This window comes from Pristiophorus japonicus, chromosome 14 (genome assembly GCF_044704955.1).
Source record: "Pristiophorus japonicus isolate sPriJap1 chromosome 14, sPriJap1.hap1, whole genome shotgun sequence".
NCBI lineage: Eukaryota > Metazoa > Chordata > Chondrichthyes > Pristiophoridae > Pristiophorus > Pristiophorus japonicus.
The window spans coordinates 52,277,304-52,300,169 of record NC_091990.1 but is presented as its reverse complement, the minus strand read 5'-3'; positions in this window follow the sequence as shown (position 1 = coordinate 52,300,169).

The following is a 22,866-nucleotide window of genomic DNA, read 5'->3' as shown; positions in this document are numbered from 1 at the left end:
GCATATATTCAAGACAGAGGTTGATATATTTTTAGGAACCAAGGAAATTAATGGTTATGGGAATAGTGCGGGAAGATGAAGTGGAGGCAGAAGATCAGCCATGTACTTGTTTAATGGTGGATCAGGGTGGAAGGGCCAAATGACCTAGTCCAGCTCTTATTTCTTATGTTCTTAATTTTGCGATGTGGCAGAAAGGTGTAGAAACCAGATGGAATTATGTCCCACTCAAAGGGGCCGATGACTGACAGCTGCGGACACTCCGTTCCACCCCCACTTCCGCCCCGCTAGTCATCACCATAGGCAGTTCCTTGGAATCGAGGAAGACTTGCTTCCACTCTTAAAATGAATCCTTATGTGATTGAACAGTCCAATACGAGAACCACAGTCCCTGTCACAGGTGGGACAGATAGTCATTGTGGGAAAGGGTGGGTGTGACTGGTTTGCCGCACGCACTTTCCACTGTCTGCGCTTGATCTTTGCATACTCCCGGTGATGAGACTCGAGGTGCTCAATGCCCTCCCGGGTGCACTTCCTCCACTTAGGGCGGTCTTAGGGCCCCACTAGTGATGGCCACTGCGCTCCGCCCCCACTTCCGCCCCCAGGATGATCCACTTCCGCCTCGCTGGAAAAAAAGCCCCGAGGAGTTGAACTTCGCCGGATAGGACGTCACATCCAATGCGGCAGCCAGAACACTTCAAAAATGGTAAGTGCACCCCGTTTCCGATGGAGGGCAAATTCTACCCCTTCCCCCTGTCCAGATTGTGACATTTTTGCCCCCAGAACAGGACAGAATTTTCTCGGTTTCTTTCTTTATGATACGATTAACTTTAAAAATAATGAGTGGTTACCAGCTAGCAATCCGGCATTTTAATAATGCATCGCGGAGCTTTATTTATTTAGCGCCAATTTATGAATATAGACATCTTGACTATAAATAAATGTTAATAATTGCAGGTGAAACTTCCTGCTCAACTATCAATATTGGGAAAGCTCAATGCTTCCCAATATTAAACTTAGAGAGAGCCACAGTCACAGCGTCGGAAATTTAGACTAACATTGTGATGAATGATTAAAATGTGCGACTTTCAAAGGATTATAACTGAGGCAGTTCTGGTGACTGAGGATATAGGAAATTAAATTGTGCAAACGCATTGCTGTTGAGTGAGAAAAATATATTCAGTTGTGTGTGAGTGCTGGAAATGCTAATTAGCTTTTCAATAAAATACTGACAGTCCAAGCTTGGTTTGTGAAGCTGTCAATAAGTTGATTTGAGCTTTTGAGCAATGCAATTATCTGTAAGAATCTTTAGTCGCTGTACTGCATCTTGACAATTTGTGCTCCACTTGCAACAAAGAATGTTGGAAAAATGAGGCAGCATTTAGCTCATCTCCCTTTTCTGTTGAACTATCAGACAATATGTAAAAACACTTCAACTCCATTAACATCATAAGAAGATTACATGATCAAACCTACTGGGTTGAAAGCTATTTTGTAGATCACAGAACGGTACAGCGTAGAAAGAGGCCATTCGGTCCTTCGTGCCTCTTTGAAAGACCGATCCAATTGGTCCAACTCCTCGCCCTATCCCCACAGCCCTGCCAATCTTTCCTTTTCTAGAATAAATCCAATTTCCTTTTGAAAGTTACCATTGCATCTGCTTCCACCACCCAATTGGGCAGTGTACTCCAGATCATAACAACTCGCCTCTATCTTAACCTTTCTGTGCGTTTGGCTGTTAAGGTGATAGTTTTCTCAACAAAATATTTAACCAGATCCAGTGTTCTAGCCTTGCTAATTCTTCAATGGGTCGAACATAACACTCATTTCTCATTACGCTCCATCGCCTGTGTGGTTTTACCCCTCATTGATCACTCAATAATACTGCTGTCATCAAATGGAAACGTGATGGGCGCAAAACTCTGATCCATTTTTGGGGTGATATGAGTGCCCTTAGAGGTCCAACATGGCGTCGGGGCGTGCACTCACATGTCTGGTGTGAGTCTAGTTGAACATGATATTGGTGAGGGCATTAGCACGTGCTCAGTGAGCGTTAGCCGCAAGTATGCAGAGTAGGATGGTCATGACGTCAATTAATTTGCACTGGCTCTTGCTACAACTGTACAAGTGTTTGGTGTGTTCCAGAGTTTTTTTTAAAGCAGCTGAAGTCTACAGGGAGAGGTGTGACAGGTGCTGAAGGACTTTGTCCTGACTTCAAGGTTTCTGCACCAACCAGTTGCTCCCAGACATGCGTGCACTAGTAGGCATTCCCCTTGAATACAGCATGGTTGGGAGAATTAAAAGAAGGCAGGCAGAACAGGACAAGCTGCTGGAAGAACGAGGAGGAGGAGGGGGAAGAAGGGCTCTCAACAGGAGACGATATCCGCCCAGGGTGTTCAGGGAGAAATTCACCTACTTGAACCTCAGCAAGGACCAATGTGTGAGATGTCTGCACTTCAATAAGAACAGGCTTCCCCATCCTGCAGGGCGCCATTGACTGTACGCACATCGCTTTGTGAGCACAGCATGTCAATTGTGACATGTAAAAGAAAGACTTGCATTTATATAGCGCCTTTCACGAGCACCGGACATCTCAAAGTGCTTTACAGACAATTAAGTAGTTTTGGAGTATTGTAATGTGGGAAATGAGGCAGCCAATTTGCGCACAGCAAGCTCCCACAAACTACAATGTCATAATTACCAGATAATCTGTTTTATTGTTATGTTGATTGAGGGATAAATATTAACTCCCCTGCTCTCCTTCAAAATAGTGCCATGGAACTTTTATGTCTACTTGAGAGAGCAAACAGGGTCTCGGTATAACGTCTCATCCGAAAGACGGCACCTCTGTCAGTCCCTCTGCACTGCATTGGAGTATCAGCCTAGATTTTTTTGCTGTTCAGGTCCCTGGAGTGGGACTTGAACCCACAACCTTCTGACTCAGAGGCAAGTGTGTACCCACTGAGCTACAGCGGACAACCGCAAATATAACAGAAAAGATTCCACTTCGTCAACGTCCAGCTGGTGTGCAACGATAGGCAGCAAATCATTCAGGTCAATGCCCGACATCCTGGCAGCAGTCTTGAGGCTTCATTCTGCGGCAGTCCACTGTGCCATTTGCATTTGAGCCACCATGGGAAATCAAAGGGTGGCTATTGGGCAATTAGAGCTATCCGCTGACGACATAGCTCATGTCTCCGGTGCGTGACCCAAGCACGTGGGCAGCAGGCATACCATGAAAGCCATGCTGCTACACAAAATATCATAGAGTACGCAATTGACGTGCTGAAACAATGCTTCTGCTGCCTGGACTGCTCTGGAGAAGCCCTGCAGTATTCGGAGTTCAAAATTCGAAGTGGTCTGCCGCATGCTGCACAAACTCACCATCATGAGGGCACAGCCCTTGCCACCAGCTATACGGTGAGCAGCTGAGGAGAAGACGGAGGAAGAGGAAGGGAGGCTGCAGTGTAGACAGCCTGTTTCTGGCCGGGCTCGCCATGAAGAACTCATTCGAATGTGATAGCAGTAAAGGCAGCTCAATTCCCCATTCACCAACAGTCCCACACCGTACCTTTCCTCTGTCACTGACCATGACCGGGGACTCTTGGCCACAGTGCAAAATAAAATCCACCACAAAATAAACATTCCAAACCAAATGAATAAATAAAATCATGCCATATTGCATACAAGCATAAATTAAATACACTTATGCATTCCCTTACTGCCTGTGTTCCGTGTGCCATTGCCTGCCCTAGTCCTCCTGCGCAGTGCTACCCCAGTGGCTGCAGCATGGCTAGTGGAAGGCTGCTGACTTTCAGTGGAGGACACTGTAGATGGCCTTAGAGCACGACCTTGAGCAGCTCTGGGCCTGGAAGGCCTGGCTTTAGACTGCACTATCTCAACATGGGCGGTAGCAGTCTGGGCTGGATGGCTGACAGGCAACAGCAAGGGATGGGAGGATGAATGATGTCACCCTGAGAGAGGACAGCAGGGTCGTGCTCCACGGAGCCACTGCCACTCCCCCGGGACAATGCCTCAGCATTCCTAGTAATCTGTTGAGGACAGATTGCTGGACTGCTGTGACACCCTGCAAGTCCCTTTGAACACTGGTATCTGCAGCCATGATGGCAGCGGTCTGAGCTTCCACTGCCACACTCAGACATTGGGCAGCTGCTGCTTGTGCTGCAATGGAAGCTGAGACATCAGCTATCAGACGCTGCATCATGGTTAGGTTCACAAGTGCGCGAATGGAGTTGGCCACCACCTCCACGCTGGAATGGATGGGCTCCAAGCTCTGTACAAAGCCCTGTGGTAAGTTGGTGCAAGGCATGCTCCTTGACATTGCACGCAGGCTTTCTGGCATGCTTCCCAATGCACCAAACATTTCATTGTGCATACCCATCAACCTTCTTCTGTAGCCCAAAGTGCTCATCTGGATCCTCTGCAGCAGAACCCGTGTGTGACCTCGCCCGCTGGTGAGCTGGCAGCTGCGCTGTCTTTGCCCTTTCCCTGTCTGCAGGCCGCTCGTGCCCGGTGTCTCACCACGTGCAGATCACCGCTCTCTGCTATCCTCTAAATTACACGCAGTGTCCGTATCTGAGCTGGTGGCTGCGAGTGTGAAATCGGATGATGGTGTTTCTTCATCATCACTGTCTTGTTGCTCTTCCACCACTGCCTGGCCAGGGGGCAGTTCTTGGGTATCTGAAAGGAGCAAGGCACAAGGGTAGGGTTGTGGTGAGGGGAGGTAGTGAATGTTTACACCATCTGCAGCTTGTACATCAGAAGAGATTGTGGGATGGGGGGGATGTGCGATGTGAGAAGGAGGAGTAGGTATGAGAATACCGTCATTTTCAATGGTTTCAGCCATATCGCTGGCCACGGCCTCAGCAGTGGCTGTCCCAATGGTGGTGAGGGCTGTCTCCTATTTCAGGGTTAGGATATGCAGCCACGCCTGTCCCCCACCAGTTAGTTCCTGCTGCCTCCAATGGTGCTCCTCCTTACCCTGCAAGAGAGATGTTCTATAAATACATTAAGAGTAAGAGGGTAACTAAAGAAAAGGTAGGGCCTATTAGAGACCATGAGGATAATCTATGTGTGGAGGCAGAAGATGTTGGGAAGGTTCTTAATGAATACTTTGCATCTGTTTTCACAAAGGAAAGGGGCAATGTAGATTCTGTTATCAAGGAGGAGTGTGATATTCCGGATGAAATAAATATCGTGAGAGAGGAAGTATTAAGGGGTTTAGCAGCTTTGAAAGTAGATAAGTCCTCAGGCCCGGATGAAATGCATCCTAGGATGTTGAGCGAAATAAATGAGGAAATAGCAGAGGACTTGACCATCATTTTCTAGTCCTCTTTGGATTTGGGCATGGTGCCAGAGGATTGGAGGACTGCTAATGTAGTACCCTTGTTTAAGAAGGGCAAAAGGGATAGGCCGAGTAATTACAGGCCTGTCAGCCTAACGTCATTGGTGGGAAAATTATTGGAAAAAATCCAGAAAGACAGGATAAATCTACATTTGGAAAAACAAGGATTAATTGGGGACAGTCAGCACGGATTTGTTAAGGGAAGATCGTGTTTGACTAACTTGATTTAATTTTTTGAGGAGGTAACCAAGAGGGTCGATGAGGGTAGCGCAAACAAAGTAGTGTATATGGACTTCAGCAAAGCTTTTGATAAGGTCCCACATGGTAGACTGGTCACGAAGGTTAAAGCCCATGGGATCCAGGGCAAAGTGACAAGTTGGATCCAAAATTGGCTTGGAGGTAGGAACAAAGGGTAATGGTTGATGGATGTTTTCATGACTGGAAGGATGTTTCCAGTGGGGTTCCGCAGGGCTCAGTACTGGGTGCTTTGATTTTTGTGGTTATATATCAACGATTTAGATTTGAATATAGTGAGTATGATTAAGAAGTTTGCAGACAACACTAAAATTGGCAGTGTGGATAATGTAGATGAACAAAGGGACCTTGGAGTGCTTGTCCACAGAACTCTTTTTGGGAGGAAACTAAAACATTAAATCACGTCCCCCCGATCTGGGGGACACACCAAACATTTTCAAGGCCCTTTTTTTTTGTGTGTTTTTGGGTTTTTTTTAGTTTTTTTTTGGGCACTAAAATCATATATTTTTTTTCTCCAAGTGGCCCCTATAAAAGGGGAGGGGGATACTAAAAACACCGGCAATTAAAATACATTAAACTTTAAAACATAAAATCAAATTAAAATTTGGTTGCCGGGCGTGATGATGCACTCCAGTCCCTCCAGTGCCCACCTCCTCGAGGCACCTAATGGAGTCAGGGCCCAGAGCTGTTTTTAGCGACTCGATGGCATCGGCCGCGTGGCGGACGTCGGCCGAATTTAGGCGCCGCGCCAGCGTGTCTGGCACCATCCAGCCCGCTCCTCCGCCATCGAGCAGGTCCCTGACCCTGGTCACCTCACCAGCCACAGCCCTCTCGTCCGACTGCCACCTAAAACCTCGGTAGTGGAGGTACGGATTCCCGAGCAGCGGCTCCTGCAGGACGGCCGCCACTCCAGCCGGTGGAGAGCTGCGCTTGGTGGAGACTTTGTTCCAGACCTTGGTGAGTTCCTTGTAAAAGACAGGCAGCTCCTGGACGGCGGTCCTGACGCCCCCCATGCTCACAAACAGGAGCTGCGTGTCGTAGTTGAGGCCGTGCTGCTGGCGGAAAAAATATGTCGCCAGAGCACGCCACCTAGGAGGGGGCTCGACGTAAAGGTATCTCTGCAGGGTCTGAAGACGGAAAGTCGCGAGCTGGGTGCTGACGCACACCAACAACTGACCGCCCTCCCCAAGCGGGAGACTCAAGACCGCGGCAGAGACCCAGTGCTTCCTGTTGTTCCAGAAGAAGTCCACCAGCTTCTTCTGTATCTTGGCGACAAACGCAGGGGGAGGGGTCAAAGTGATCAGCCGGTACCACAGCATGGCGGCCACCAGCTGGTTTATGACTAGCTCTCGACCCCTGTAGGACAGCACTCGGAGCAGTCCTGTCCAGCGCCCTAGGCGAGCGGCGACCTTGGCCTCCAGCTCTTGCCAGTTCGCCGGCCAGGCTTCCTCGTCGGGGCTAAGGTAGACTCCCAGATAGAGGAGATGGGTCGTGCTCCAGGCAAAAGGTCTGAGCTCCTCCGGCAGGGAGTCCACCCGCCACTGACCCACCAGGAGTCCGGAACATTTCTCCCAGTTGATCCTGGCGGAGGATGCGGCCGAGTAAATCTCCTGGCACTCATGCATCCTCCGCAAGTCAGTGGGATCCTCTACCGCGAGGAGCACATCATCGGCGTAAGCCGAGAGGACGACCTCCACGCCCGGCCCTTGCAGAGCCAGTCCCGTCAACCTCATCCGCAGGAGGTGCAGGAAAGGCTCCTCGCAGATGGCATATAACTGGCCGGACATGGGACATCCCTGGCGCACCCCTCTCCCAAAGCAAAGGGGCGCCATCAAGGACCTGTTAATCTTAATCAGACACTCCGCGGTGGCATACAAAAGTCGGATCTGGGCGACGTAATGCGTCCCGAACCCGAAAGCGCGCAGAGTTCTGAACAGATAGTCATGATCCACCCTGTCGAACGCCTTCTCTTGGTCGAGAGATAGGAAGGCGACCGACAGACCAGCCTCCTGGGAATGATGGATGAGGTCCCGGACCAGATAGATGTTATCGTGGATTGTCCGGTCCGGGACCGTGTAGGACTGGTCGGGGTGGTTCATGTGGTCCAGCACGGTGCCAAGGTGAGCAGACATCACGCTGGCGAAGATTTTGTAGTCCGTGCTGAGGAGGGAGACCGGGCGCCAGTTCTTAAGGAGGCGGAGATCGCTCTTCTTAGGCAGCAGGACGATGACTGCCCGGCGCCAAGAGAGGGGCATCTTCCCGGTCGCCAGACTTTCACCCAGGACCCGTGCGTAGTCGTCCCCCAGGACGTCCCAGACGCTCTGTGGAACTCCACAGTCAGCCCGTCCAACCCCAGGGCTTTTCCCCTCGAGAGCCGGTCGAGGGCGCCGGTCAGCTCCGCCAGGCTTAGCGGAGCTTCCAGATTTTCGGCACTCTCCGGGCTGACCTTCGGCAGGTCCTCCCACAAAACTCTGCACGCTTCCTCGCTGAACGGCTCCGGAGAGAACAGAGCCCTGTAATATTCACGGGCCCTGTTGTTGACGCCCTCCGGATCCGAGATGAGAGAGCCATCGTCGGCCAGCAGCGTCAAGAGCTGCTTACGGACACTCTGTCTTTTTTCCAGCGAGTAGAAGAAGGGGGAGCCGCGGTCCAGATCCCGCAGGAACCAGATCCACGACCTCACGAACGCTCCTCGGGACCCGACGAGTTGTATGTCCTTCAGCGCGGCCTTCTTCGCTTCGTACACCGTCCGCAGGGCCGGGTCCTCGACGACTTGACCGAGCCGGGACTCCAGGTCGAGCACCTCTTTTTCTAGGCGCCCGACCCTGGCCGCCCGCCTCTTGGTCGACCCCCTCGCGTACTCTTGATAGAAGACGTGGATGTGAGCCTTGCCCACGTCCCACCATAGCCTCAAGGAGGGAAGCCCCCCTGCTTCCTTCTCCAGTCGGCCCAGAAACGACGGATTGAGTCCTGGAACCGCTCGTCCTCCAGCAGCCGGTTGTTAAAGTGCCAGTACGCGGACCCCGTCCTCGCGCGGAGCGAAGCGAGCTCCGCCCACACCAGGTGGTGGTTCGAACATGGCACCGGCTGCATGGAGGCCGCCGGGACGCAGGAAATGTATGCCCGAGACACGTAACGGCGGTCGATTCTGGACCATCCTACTCCAGGCCTCACCCAAGTAAAGGCGCTGGAGTCGGGGTGGAGATTTCGCCAGACGTCTACCAAATCGAAGGACCCGACCAGGTTCCTCAACTTCTCCATCGCCGTCATGCTCTGCGGGGCACCGGAGCGGTCCCTCGCCTCGAGGGTGCAGTTAAAATCCCCCCCGAGGACAATGCAGTCGCCGTCGTCGACGGAGCCAAGAAGAGCGGACACTTCTTTGAAGAAGCGCGCTTGCTGCGGGCCGGGCTGAGGGGCATACACGTTGACGAGATGGAGCGGCACGTCCCCCAGGTGAATCGTGACGTGCAGCAAGCGGCCTGGCATGGGCTCCTCGACCCCCAAGATCTCCGGCTGAAAATGCGGGGCCAGCAAGATGGCCACCCCACAAGAAGTGGCGGTGAGGTGGCTCATGCGGACCTCTCCTTGCCATTCCAGGAGCCACGTGACTTCGTCTCCCGGAACGGTGTGGGTTTCTTGCAGGAAGCACACCGCATATTTCCCCTCCCGCAGGAGCGAAAAATTGTTAAATCTACGGCGTGCCTCTCTGCTGCCGTTGATGTTGAGGCTGGCTCTGGTTATCATCATGACAAAAGCATAGTGCAACCTCTACCTAACCTATTGTGGGGGGGGGGGAGTGGAGTCGTTTTTTGACCTCCACTCCCTCAGCAGCCCAGCGAGGAACCATTTGAGCCGGCACAGCTCAAGGCTTTGCGCCTTTGGCAAGGGCCCGCCCGCGGCCATGATTTTAGCGGCAGCGCGGACAGACGCGATGAGCAGCCCCGGCTCGGACCATCTTTCCCAGGCCAGATGGGCTCGGTTGCGGCGACCCTGGCTCTAGACCAAAAAGTCCCGGAGTTCCTTTACAGGAATGAGGGGGGACTCAGCGGCGTGCACGAGGAGATCCACCGCCTCACTGGCGATGGACTCCAGATCTTCTTCCTCGTCCTTCACCGAGTCCCCGTCCCCCTCTGGGAGGTCGCCGCCAGCAGCCGGCCCGTCGACCGCACGAGGTACGGCAAACGGCCCGGCCGCTCCATCCGGCCCTGGCTCTGCCCCGATCCCACCCCCAGGATCGTCGGGAGAGGAGTACCCACTTGACTCTTTTAAAAGCGGTGCTGGGTCGGGAAGCGACAGCGGAAGGGGTTCCTCCTCCGCCCCAGGAACCGGGGAAACTGGAGAGACCTGGTCAAAGAAATGTTCCAGGTCCTCCAATTCCCCCAGCTCCAAAGTAGGGAGCGAGGGTTTGTGTTCTTTCCCCTCCCTGCCGCCACCCCCCGGCCCAGCGTGTACAGAATCATTAAAATTGTTAACACTTTGTAATTCTTCCAGGCCGAGCGACTCCCGGGGGAAGTTGGTTAATAGCTGGGTGGGCTCCGGTACGGCCTTTTCGGCCCCGCCCACCTCAGTCCCCGGACGCTCGACCCGGCGGCAACGCATTCCTCCGCTGGCCCCACGCCCCCCACGACAGGCAGATCTTCCACGACATCCCCGGGAGTTAGAGGCTGGGCAGACTCGACAGCCCCACCCTCCCCGGGGACAGATTCTTCTCGTCTACGGCGCAGTTTGGGGGCGCTGGTGGGGGACGCGGGACACGCGGCGGGCATCGACTCCTCCGCGGAGTGATGTTGTTCCCCCTCCGCCTCATTCGAGCGGCGCCTCCTTTTGTTCCTGGGGGGACGCGGAGGCAGGGAGACCTCCATGTCTGCCGAGGCCTCCCGCTCCACTCCCCCCTTTTTCTTTTCTTGCCCGCGCCCAAGCCTCTCTGCGGTAATGGTCAAGGGCTCGGGCACGGGCTCAGGGGACCCGCCTCAAAATGTTTCGCCTTCCTCCGCGCCTTCTTTCCGGCCGGACGCTCTCCCTCCCCGCCGCCGGAGGCCGTGAAAACAAAGACCTCCGACGATGCCCGCGCACCTACGGCTCCCGGCACACGGACACAACTAGCGGGAGGGGTGGCGGTGGCGCCAGCCTTGGCCGCCTTCGGTGGTTTGACGGCCTTGGAGGCGGGGCAGTTCTTGCGAACGTGCCCCACCTCCCTACAGGCATGGCACCACACGCCGTCCGACGTCCAGAAGACGCGGTAGGCAGTCCCCTCGTGCACCACATTAAATTATCCCTCTGTCGTCTCCTCCCGCGCCAGCCGGACAAAGAGCTGGCGGTGGAAGGAGAACACGTGGCGCAGGCTGTTCTCCCTGAGGCCGAGTGGTATGGGGGTTATCCCTAACCTTACCTCCCCCAGTTGGTGTAGGTGAGGGAGGAGGAGCTCAGCGGGAACAAAGGGCGGGACGTTGGAAAGGATGACCCTCTGCGCGTTGGCCTCGAGAGGGTCCACCGGCAGGAACGTTCCGCCCACCGTGAGCCCCTTTTCAAGGGCCAGGGACACCTCCTGCTCAGATCCCAGGAAGAACACCGCCTTCCCAGACATCTTGGAGGCTGCGACAATGGCCGAGGGGCCGACTACCCCAGCCATCGCCCGCACGCACTTCTCAATGCTCATTGTGGGGTGAGTGTAGCTCTTGACTCTGTGTTTTTTTGTAATTAGTCTGAAAAGTGGCAGGGCAGCAGGAGGTGCAGGAGGCGCCGTGGATGTGGACGCCTTCTGCGCATATGTCTTTGCTGGCCTGCCACCGGCGTGGATGGGGTTACCATGACGGGGTCCCTTTAAGGGCTACACCCACCCCAAAGTCACAGGCCTTAATGGTCTTAAATTGGCCTCGTTGGTGTTTGAGCAGAGGGAGCTTTTAGTGGGGCACACCTCTCCACTAGTTAACGATTGGGGAGGGGCCTTGCTCCCTCTGCTCAGTGTCTTAATTTAACTTTAATTTAAGGAGGAAAGAGGCTCTCAGAGAGAGAGGGGGGAGACAGAGAGAGTGACAGAGAGAGAGAGAGGGGGTGGGAAAAATGGGAAGATGTGAGGGCAGGTCTCCCCTCACAGCGGTGGGTGGGTGTTTTTCTGGGGTGCACTCCCCAGATGATGGAAAAAAAAACAAGGCACAGTCTTATAGGATGGTCTTCGGGTGGGAGGAGAAGATGTCTTCACCTGGGGCAGCTGGAGCCACCCAGGCACACACTCCCAACGATGTTAAATAGGGTGATTAATGATTCTTCAGCCAGGTAGCTCCAGCTATCCCAGGCTAGGCAATGGGGGAGGGGTGCTTCAGTGGTTTGTGGGGCCTAGCTGTAAGCAAGACCCCCACACACACTTCCACACACACACACCCCCCGCGATGTTCTGGGCTTCTCCCCCCACCAATAAAACAATGTCTTGAGGGGAATGCACCAACAAACACCTGTAGAATGTTGTAGAGTCTCCCTCCTTCCACACAGGTTGTTGTTATTTCCCCCTCTCTCCAACTCTCTGTAGAAGTAATGAAGTTGTTGAATTCTCTGCTCTCCTCCTCTCCCTCTGGATGAATTGGAATTGTAGTAAGCCCTTCACAGGGCTCACAATGGCCTTCCAGGCAGGAGCAACAGCAGGGAGCTCCTTCTCTCACTGCAGCACAGCTCCAAGTCAATAGGCCACGCCTCCAACAGCTCCACCATTGGTCCACAGAACTCTTTTTGGGAGGAAACTAAAACATTAAATCGTGTCCCCCCGATCTGGGGGACATACCAAACATTTTCAAGGCCCTTTTTTGTGTTTTTTTGTGTTTTTTTTGTCTTTTTGGTTTTTTTTAGGTTTTTTTTGGGCAATAAAATCATATATTTTTTTTCTCCAAGTGCCCCCTATAAAAGGGGAGGGGGACACTAAAAACACAGGCAATTAAAACAAATAAAATTTTAAAACATAAAATCAAATTAAAATTTGGTTGCCGGGCGTGATGATGCACTCTAGCCCTCCGGTGCCCACCTCTCACGGAGTGCCGCGAGCGTACCGGTGGACACCGCGTGCTCCATCTCCAAGGATACACTGGCACGGATGTACGCGTGGAAGAGAGGCAGGCAGTCAGGCTGAACGACCCCCTCGACCGCCCGCTGCCTGGACCGGCTGATGGCACCCTTGGCCGTGCCCAGGAGCAGTCCTACGAGGAGGCCCTTGGACCTACACGCTCCCATCCGCACAGGGTGCCCAAAGATCAGGAGAGTGGGACTGAAGTGCAGCCAGAATTTCAGGAGCAGCCCCTTTAAATAATAAAACAGGGGCTGCAAGCTCGTGCATTCGATAAAAACATGGAACACGGACTCTTCCAGAACGCAGAAATTGCAGGCGGCCTGGGAGCCCGTGAACCGGCTTAAAAATTTATTGCACGGTACTGCTCCATGCACCATCCTCCAGGCCAAGTCCCCGATAAATAGTGGGAGGACTCCCGCGTAGAGTGCCTTCCATCGGGGACCCCCGCCTCCTCCGGACGGCAAGATGGTACGCCATGGTGTGTCCGGACGGCAGGCGAGGATGGCAAAGTTGAGAGTGTGCAGGAGCAGCCCGTACAGGAAACCCCTCCGCGCAGAACTGAAAGGCACGGAGGGGATTTCACCGAGGCGGCTCAAGTTGTGAGGCGCCGGCTCCCGAGGGAGGTTCCGGGGTTTGGCGCCGATGAGGAATTCCGTCCGGATGGGGGTCAGTTCTGACGGGATCTCCCCACGTGCTTGAGCCTCCTCGATGCACCTAACGGAATCAGGGCCCAGAGCTGCTTTTAGCGACTCGATGGCATCGGCCGCGCGGCGGACGTCGGCCGAATTTAAGTGCCGCGCCAGCGAGTCTGGCGCCATCCAGCCCGCTCCTCCGCCATTGAGCAAGTCCCTGACCCTGGTCACCTCACCAGCCACAGCCCTCTCGTCCGACTGCCACCTAAAACCTTGGTCGTGGAGGTACGGATTCCCGAGCAGCGGCTCCTGCAGGACGGCCGCCACTCCAGCCGGTGGAGAGCTGTGCTTGGTGGAGACTTTGTTACAGACCCTGGTGAGTTCCTTGTAAAAGACAGGCAGCTCCTGGACGGCGGTCCTGACGCCCCCCAAGCTCACAAACAGGAGCTGCATGTCGTAGTTAAGGCCGTGCTGCTGGCGGAAAAAATACGTCGCCAGAGCACGTCACCTAGGAGAGGGCTCGACGTAAAGGTATCTCTGCAGGGTCTAAAGACGGAAAGTCGCGAGCTGGGTGCTGACGCACACCAACGACTGACCGCCCTCCCCAAGCGAGAGACTCAAGACCGCGGCAGAGACCCAGTGCTTCCTGTTGTTCCAGAAGAAGTCCACCAGCTTCTTCTGTATCTTGGTGACAAACGCAGGGGGAGGGGTCAAAGTAACCAGCGGTACCACACCATGGCGGCCACCAGCTGGTTTATGACTAGCGCTCGACCCCTGTAGGACAGCACTCGGAGCAGTCCTGTCCAGCGCCCTAGGCGAGCGGCGACCTTGGCCTTCAGCTCTTTCCAGTTCGCCGGCCAGGCTTCCTCGTCGGGGCTAAGGTAGACTCCCAGATAGAGGAGATGGGTCGTGCTCCACGCAAAAGGCCTGAGCTCCTCCGGCAGGGAGACCACCCGCCACTGACCCACCAGGAGTCCGGAACATTTCTCCCAGTTGATCCTGGAGGAGGATGCGGCCGAGTAAATCTCCTGGCACTCACGCATCCTCCGCAGGTCAGTGGGATCCTCTACCGCGAGGACGACCTCCACGCCCGGCCCTTGCAGAGCCAGTCCCATCAACCTCGTCCGCAGGAGGCGCAGGAAAGGCTCCACGCAGATGGCATATAACTGGCCGGACATGGGGCATCGCTGGCGCACCCCTCTCCCAAAGCGAAGGGGCGCCGTCAAGGACCCGTTAACTTTAATCAGACACTACGCGGCGGCGTAGAAAAGTCGGATCCGGGCGACGAAATGCGTCCCGAACCCGAAAGCACGCAGAGTCCTGAACAGATAGTCGTGATCTACCCTGTCGAACGCCTTCTCTTGGTCGAGAGATAGGAAGGCGACCGACAGACCAGCCTCCTGGGAATGATGGATGAGGTCCCGGACCAGATGGATGTTATCGTGGATTGTCCGGCCCGGGACCGTGTGGGACTGGTCGGGGTGGATCATGTGGTCCAGCACGGCGCCAAAGCGAGCAGACATCGCCGTGGAGGAGATTTTGTAGTCCGTGCTGAGGAGGGAGACCGGGCGCCAGTTCTTAAGGAGGCAGAGATCGCTCTTCTTAGGCAGGCAGGACGATGACTGCCCTGCGCCAAGAGAGGGGCATCTTCCCGGTCGCCAGACTTTCCCCCAGGACCCGCGCGTAGTCGCCACCCAGGACGTCCCAGAACGCCCTGTGGAACTCCACGGTCAGCCCGTCCAGCCCCGGGGCTTTTCCCCTCGAGAGCCGGACGAGGGCGCCGGCCAGCACCGCCAGGCTTAGCGGAGCTTCCAGATTTTCGGCGCCCTCCAGGCTGACCTTCGGCAGATCCTCCCACAAAACTCTGCGCGCTTCCTCGCTGGACAGCTCCGGAGAGAACAGAGCCCCGTAATATTCACGGGCCCTGTTGTTGACGCCCTCAGGATCCGAGACGAGAGAGCCGTCGTCGGCCAGCAGCGTCAAGAGCTCTGACACTCTGTCTTTTTTCCAGCGAGTAGAAGAAGGGGGAGCCACGGTCCAGATCCCGCAGGAACCGGATCCACGACCTCACGAACGCGCCTCGGGACCCGACGAGCTGTAGGTCCTTCAGCGCGGCCTTCTTCGCTTCGTACACCGTCCGCAGGGCCGGGTCCTCAACGACTTGACCGAGACGGGACTCCAGGTCGAGCACCTCTTTTTCTAGGCGCCCGACCCTGGCCACTCGCCACTTGGTCGAACCCCTCGCGTACTCTTGACAGAAGACGCGGACGTGAGGTTTGCCCACGTCCCACCATAGCCTCAAGGAGGGGAAGCCCCCCCTGCTTCCTTCTCCAGTCGGCTCAGAAACGACGGAACGAGTCCTGGAACTGCACGTCCTCCAGCAGCTGGTTGTTAAAATGCCAGTACGCGGACCCCAGGTGCTGGTTCGAACATGGCACCGGCCGCATGGAGGCCGCTGGGACGCAGGAAACGTACGCCCGAGACACGTAAAGGCGGTCGACTCTGGACCATCCAACTCCAGGCCTCACCCAAGTAAAGGCGCTGGAGTCGGGGTGGAGATTTCGCCAGACGTCCACCAAGTCGAAGGACCCGACCAGGTCCCTCAACTTCTCAATCGCCGTCATGCTCTGCGGGGCACCGGAGCGGTCCCTCGCCTCGAGGGTGCAGTTAAAATCCCCCCCGAGGACAATGCAGTCGCCGACGTCGACGGAGCCAAGAAGAGCGGACACTTCTTCGAAGAAGCGCGCTTGCTGCGGGCCGGGCTGAGTGGCGTACACGTTCACGAGATGGAGCGGCACGTCCCCCAGGCGAATCGTTATGTGCAGCAAGCGGCCTGGCATGGGCTCCTCGACCCTCAAGATCTCCGGCTGAAAATGCGGGGCCAGCAAGATGGCCACCCCACAAGAAGTGGCGGTGAGGTGGCTCATGCGGACCTCTCCTTGCCATTCCAGGAGCCACGTGGCTTCGTCTCCCTGAACAGTGTGGGTTTCTTGCAGGAAGCACACCGCATATTTCCCCTCCCGCAGGAGCGAAAAATTGTTAAATCTACGGCGTGCCTCTCTGCTGCCGTTGATGTTGAGGCTGGCTATGGTTATCTTCATGACAAAAGCATAGTGCAACCTCTACCTAACCTATTGTGGGAGGGGGGAGTGGAGTCGTTTTTTGACCTCCACTCCCTCAAGCAGCCCAGCGAGGAACCATTTGAGCTGGCGCAGCTCAAGGCTTTGCGCCTTTCGCAAGGGCCCGCCCGCGGCCATGGTTTTAGCGGCGGCGCGGACGGACACGATGAGCAGCCCCGGCTCGGACCATTTTTCCCGGGCCAGATGGGCTCGGTTGCGGCGACCCTGGCTCTGGACCAAAAAGTCCCGGAGTTCCTTTACAGGAATGAGGGGGGACTCAGCGGCGTGCACGAGGAGATCCATCGCCTCACTGGCGATGGACTCGAGATCTTCTCCCTTGTCCCCCACCGAGTCCCAGTCCCCTTCCGGGAGGTCGCCGACAGCAGCCGGCCCGTCGACAGCACAAGGTACGGCAAATGGCCCGGCCGCTCCATCCGGCCCTGGCTCTGCCCCGATCCCACTCCCAGGATCGCGGCAGAGGAGTCCCCACTGGGCTCTTTTAAAAGCGGTGCTGGTTCGGGAAGCGACAGCGGAAGGGGTTCCTCCTCCGCTCCAGGAACCGGGGAACACGGAGAGACCTGGTTTAGGAAATTCTCCAGGTCTACCCAGTCCACCAGCTCCAAAGTAGGGGGCGACGGTTGGTGTTCTTCCCCCTCCCCGCCGCCACCCCCCGGCCCAGCGTGAGGATGTATGTTAAAATGTTTAAAATTTTCATTTTCTGCCGAGTTAAGCAAGTCCCGTGGGAAATTGGATAAAGGCTGGGCGGACTCAGGTTCGGCCTTTTCGGCCCCGCCCGCCTCAGTCCCCGGGACGCTCGACCCGGCGGCAACGCATTCCTCCACTGGCCCCGCGCCCCCCACGACAGACAGATCTTCCACGTCATCCCTGGGAGGCAGAGGCTGGGCAGCCTCGACTGCCCCACCCTTCCCGGGGACAGATTCCTCTTGCCCACGGCGCAGTTTGGGGGCGCTGGTGGGGGACGCGGGACACGCGTCGGGTACCGACTCCTCCGCGGAGGGATGTTGTTCCCCCTCCGCCTCATTGGAGCGGCGCCTCCTTTTGTTCCTGGGAGTGCACGGAGGCAGAGAGACCTCCATGTCTGCCGAGGCCTCCTGCTCCACCCCCCCCTTTTTCTTATCTTGACCACGCCTGAGCCCCTCTGCGTTATTGGTCAAGGGCTCGGGCACGGGCTCAGGGCACCCCGCGCTCGCCGATGACTGGGTTGGGCTGAGCGCGGTGATCAAATTGTCTGGCGCACTGAGGGGACCCGCCTCGAGATGTTTCGCCTTCCTCCGCACCTTCTTTCCGATCGGACGCTCTCCCTCCCCCCGCCGGAGGCCGTGAAAACAAAGGCCCCCGACGATGCCCGCGCACCCACAGATCCCAGCACGTGGACGCTACTAGGGGGAGGGGTGGCAGCGGCGCCAGCCTTGGCCGCCCTCGTTGGTTTGGCGGCCTTGGAGGCAGGGCAGTTCTTACGAACATGCCCCACCTCCCTACAGGCATGGCACCGCACGCCGTTCGACGTCCAGAAGACGCGGTAGGCAGTCCCCTCGTGCACCACATTAAAACTACCCTCTGCCGTCTCCTCCCACGCCAGCCAGACAAAGAGCTGGCGGCAGAAGGAGAAAACGTGGCGCAGGCTGCTCTCCCTGAGGCCAAGCGGTATGGGGTTGATCCCTGACCTTACCTCCCCCAGTTGATGTAGGTGAGGGAGGAGGAGCTCAGCGGGAACAAAGGGCGGGACGTTAGAAAGGATGACCCTCTGCGCGGTGGCCTCGAGAGGGTCCACCGGCAGAAACATCCCGCCCACCGTGAGCCCCTTTTCAAGGGCCAGGGACACCGCTCGCTCCGACCCCAGGAAGAATACAGCCTTCCCAGACATCTTGGAGGCTGCGACAACGGCCGAGGGGCCGACTACCCCAGCCATCGCCCGCACGCACTCCTCGATGCTTATTGTGGGGTGAGTGTAGCTCTTGACCCCGTGTTTTTTTGTTATAAGTCTGAACGGTGGCAGGGTAGCAGGAGGCACAGGAGGCGCCGTGGATGTGGACGCCGCCTGCGCGTATGTCTTAGCTGGCCCTGCTACCGGCGTGGATGGGGTCGCCATCACGGGGTCCCTTTAAGGGCTCCTCCCACCCCAAAGTCACAGGCCTTAATGTTCTTAAATTGGCCTCGTTTAAGTGTATTAGCAGAGGAGCTCTCAATGAGGCACACCTCTCCCCGAGTTGACAATTGCTCCCTCTGCTCAGTTGTCTTAATTGTTTTTTTCAATTAGGAGGAAAGGGCTCTCAGAGAGAGAGGGGAGAGACAGAGAGAGTGAGTGAGAAAGAGAGTGGGAGTGGGAAAGAGGGAAGCTGCGAGGGCAGGTCTCCCCTCACAGCGATGGGTGAGTGTTTCTTGGGGTGCACTCCCTAGATGGCAAAAACCACAGTCTTTGTAGATGGTCTTTGGGTGGGGGGAGAAGATGTCTTCACCTGGGGCAGCTGGAGCCACCCAGGCACACACTCCCAACGATGTTAAATAGGGTAATTAATGATTCTTCAGCCAGGTAGCTCCAGCTATCCCAGGCTAGGCAATGGGGGAGGGGTGCTTCAGTGGTGTGTGGGGCCTAGCTGTAAGCAAGACCCCCACACACACTTCCACACACACACACCCCCCGTGATGTTCCAGGCCTCAAAGAAATCTTCTTTTATCCCCCCACCAATAAAACAAAGTCTTTAGGGGAATGCACCAAAACACACCTACCTTTGGTTGATGAAGTTTCTCCCTCCTTCCATACTGGATAGTTGTTGTTCTTTTTCCCCCTCTCTCCAACTCTCTGCAGCAGTATTAAAAGTTGTTGAATTTGCTACCTGGAAGAGTGGTGGATGCAGAAACCCTCACCACTTTTAAAAGATGGTTGGTTGGGCTGTAACCTGCAAGGTTACGGACCTAGAGCTGGTAATTGGGATTAGACTGGATAACCTTTTGTTGGCCAATGCAGATATAATAGTAAATATTATAGGGAATCGAATGCAGCCAGGTTGATCTCCTGGACTAGTTTTGATCGTTTGGATGGGTTGAAGAGGAATTTTCCCAGATTTTTTTCTTTCTAAATTGGCTTGGGTTTTTATCTGGTTTTTGCCTCTCCCAGGAGATCACATGGCTCCGGTTGGGGTGGAGTGTAGAAGGTTTCAGTATAATGGGTGTCGCAGTTGTGTGAGGCAGACTGGTTGGGGCTGGGTGCTCTTTGTCTTTCCGCCCTTGTTCATTGTTCGTAGGTTTATATGTAACCTTCAGGGTTGATGACCGAGTGCCGTGCGGCTCTTTGTCGGCCGGCGTGGACACGATGGGCCGAAATGGCCTCCTCCTGCACTGTAGATTTCTATGTTTCTATGTTTCTATGAAGTGTGTCAGTGAGTATGATGCAATCTGTTTAGGTAATGTGGCTGTCATGCTTGAATAGTTGGCAGTGTATGCAAGCTGTGAGATGTGGGTGTGAGATTTGCAGCAGTGCTAAGTGTGTGAGGGTGAATTGAAGCTATGAATGTTTGAGATGAGTTCTGATTGACAGAGATTGTTGGTAGGCGAGTGTGATAGAGGTATGGTGTATTGAGCAGTTGCTGAGGCTCGTGGCGCAGTTGGTAGAATACGATATTTGAAGATGCATTCACTCACCTTGACAATTCGTGTGAGGTCATTGAACTTTTTGACTTTTTGTGGCGCAGCATCTAGGTCATTGGGTTTTGACTCCTGACATTGACCGCCTTGGCTATCTGACCCCCTGTGGATGTGGCACATCTCTCCTCCTTTCCACCTCCACTGCCGAAGCCTCCGGTGCACCATTGGAGAGCCTCGAAGCATGCTCTCTCCCATTTTGTGATATTATTGACTGTTTCCCAGGTCAAAATCAGTTGCAGAATGACTTGCACCATCCGCACCAGCCACAATGCACCTACACTTTAAGAGGTGCAGTCTGGTTTTAAGCAGTGCAGGTTGGCTTTAAGTGGTGCTAGCCTCTCATGATTTTGAGCCCCCAGCTGATGTGAGCAGCCAATGAACAATGCAGTTAATGCTGGCTGCACACTACAATCAATTAAATGAGCAGTCAGCACGAAGTTGGCGAGCTGCCTGCATCGGACTCAACGGGCATGAGTTATTTGTGCATCACATCCCCATGCTCGTTTCGGGGTTCAGATTTTGCAGCCGATGTTTTTAATAATTTACTGAAGCTGTTATTCAGAATGAATGAATAGAACAGGTCCCAGCACTGAACCCTGTGGGATTCCATCACTGCTCAGCTGGAACTAGTCCCATCCATGGCCACTGTCTCTTTCTAATTCTCACGTCCACTTTCTGCCTAGCTTACCTTGTTACTGGCTCCGTAAACCTTCACCTATATTATAAGCCTTTTTTGAGGAACCTTATCAGATATTTCAGAAAATCGCAGTGCACAATATCCATGGCAACAGTGATTACATTTTAAAAGTATTTAGAATCACAGAATCATGATACCACACACCACAGAAGGAGGCCATTCAGCCCATCATGTCGATGTCGGCTCTCTGAAAGAGCTACCAATTAGTCACAACACCCTGCTCCTTCACTGTAGTCCTTTTTAAGTGGAGATCCAATTCTCTTTTGAAAGTTTGCTTTGAAACACTTTAGGATGGCCTTAGGTCATAAAAGATGCAATATAAATGCAAATTCATTTATTCTATCGACCAAAGGGAGCTTTACTCTGTAGGGCCAATAATGCAACAGCAGGCACCTGCTTCCTATAGCACTGAGCACAGAGGTCTGAGGTCTATAACTTGCCTGAGGTGCCCAGCATGCTCCATTGTAAATGATAAATGAACCTTTCACAACCACAGGACGTCCCACAAACAATCTTGGCATGAACAACAGTTTAATCTTACTGGACTGCGCTGACCCAAAGCCCTCAATACTTCTCTCAGTACTCCACACCTAGTAATTCCCTTCTCAATGTTCTCACAATCCATTACCGCCATCCCAGTACAGCCACACCTCAAGTCGACCCTTCACCACTGCTGCCAAATCTGTCATTCCAGCGCAAAACTTCCCCCAGTGTGGAAATTCCCCGACACACCCTCTCACACCTACCACACTCCGATATCCCCAACACACCCTCTCACACCTACCAGTCCCCGGTATCCCCGACACACCCTCTCACACCTACCAGTCCTCGGTATCCGCGACACACCTTCTCACACCTACCAGTCCCCGGTATCCCGACACACCCTCTCACACATTACCAGTCCCCGGTATCCGCGACACACCCTCTCACACCTACCACACTCCGATATCCCCAGCACACCCTTGCAGACCTACCAGCCCCCAATATCACTAACACACCCTTGCACACCTATCAGTCCCCAATATCACTGACACACCATCGCACACCGACCTTATCCTGATATCCCGGACATGCCCTTGCACACCTACCGCACTCCGATATTCCCGACACACCCTGACACACCTACCACACTCAGATATCCCCGACACACCCTCGCACACCTGCCAGTCCCTGATATCACTGACACACCCTCATATAGAAACATAGAAACATAGAAAAATAGGTGCAGGAGTAGGCCATTCAGCCCTTCGAGCCTGCACCACCATTCAATAAGATCATAGCTGATCATTCCTTCAGTACCCCTTTCCTGCTTTCTCTCCATACGGCTTGATCCCCTTAATCGTAAGAGCCATATCTAACTCTCTCTTGAATATATCCAGTGAACTGGCATCAACAACTCTCTGCGGCAGGGAATTCCACAGGTTAACAACTCTCTGAGTGAAGAAGTTTCTCCTCATCTCAGTCCTAAGTGGCCTACCCCTTATCCTAAGACTATGTCCCCTGGTTCTGGACTTCCCCAACATCGGGAGCATTCTTCCCGCATCTAATCTGTCCAGTCCCATCAGAATCTTATATGTTTCTATGAGATCCTCTTTCATCCTTATAAACTCCAGTGAATAAAGGCCCAGTTGATCCAGTCTCTCCTCATATGACAGCCCAGCCATCCCTGGAATCAGTCTGGTGAACCTTCGCTGCACTCCTTCAATAGCAAGAACGTCCTTCCTCAGATTAGGAGACCAAAACTGAACACAATATTCCAGGTGAGGCCTCACTAAGGCCCTGTACAACTGCAGTAAGACTTCCCTGCTTCTATATTCAAATCCCCGAGCTATGAAGGCCAACATACCATTTGCCTTCTTTACTGCCTGCTGTACCTGTATGCCCACTTTCAGTGACTGATGAACCATGACACCCAAGTCTCATTGCACCTCCCCTTTTCCTAGTCTGTCGCCATTCACATAATATTCTGCCTTCGTGCTTTTGCCCCCAAACCTCACATTTATCCACATTATACTGTATCCGCCATGCATTTGCCCACTGACCTAACCTATCAAAGTCACCTTGCAGCCTCTTAGCGTCCTCCTCAC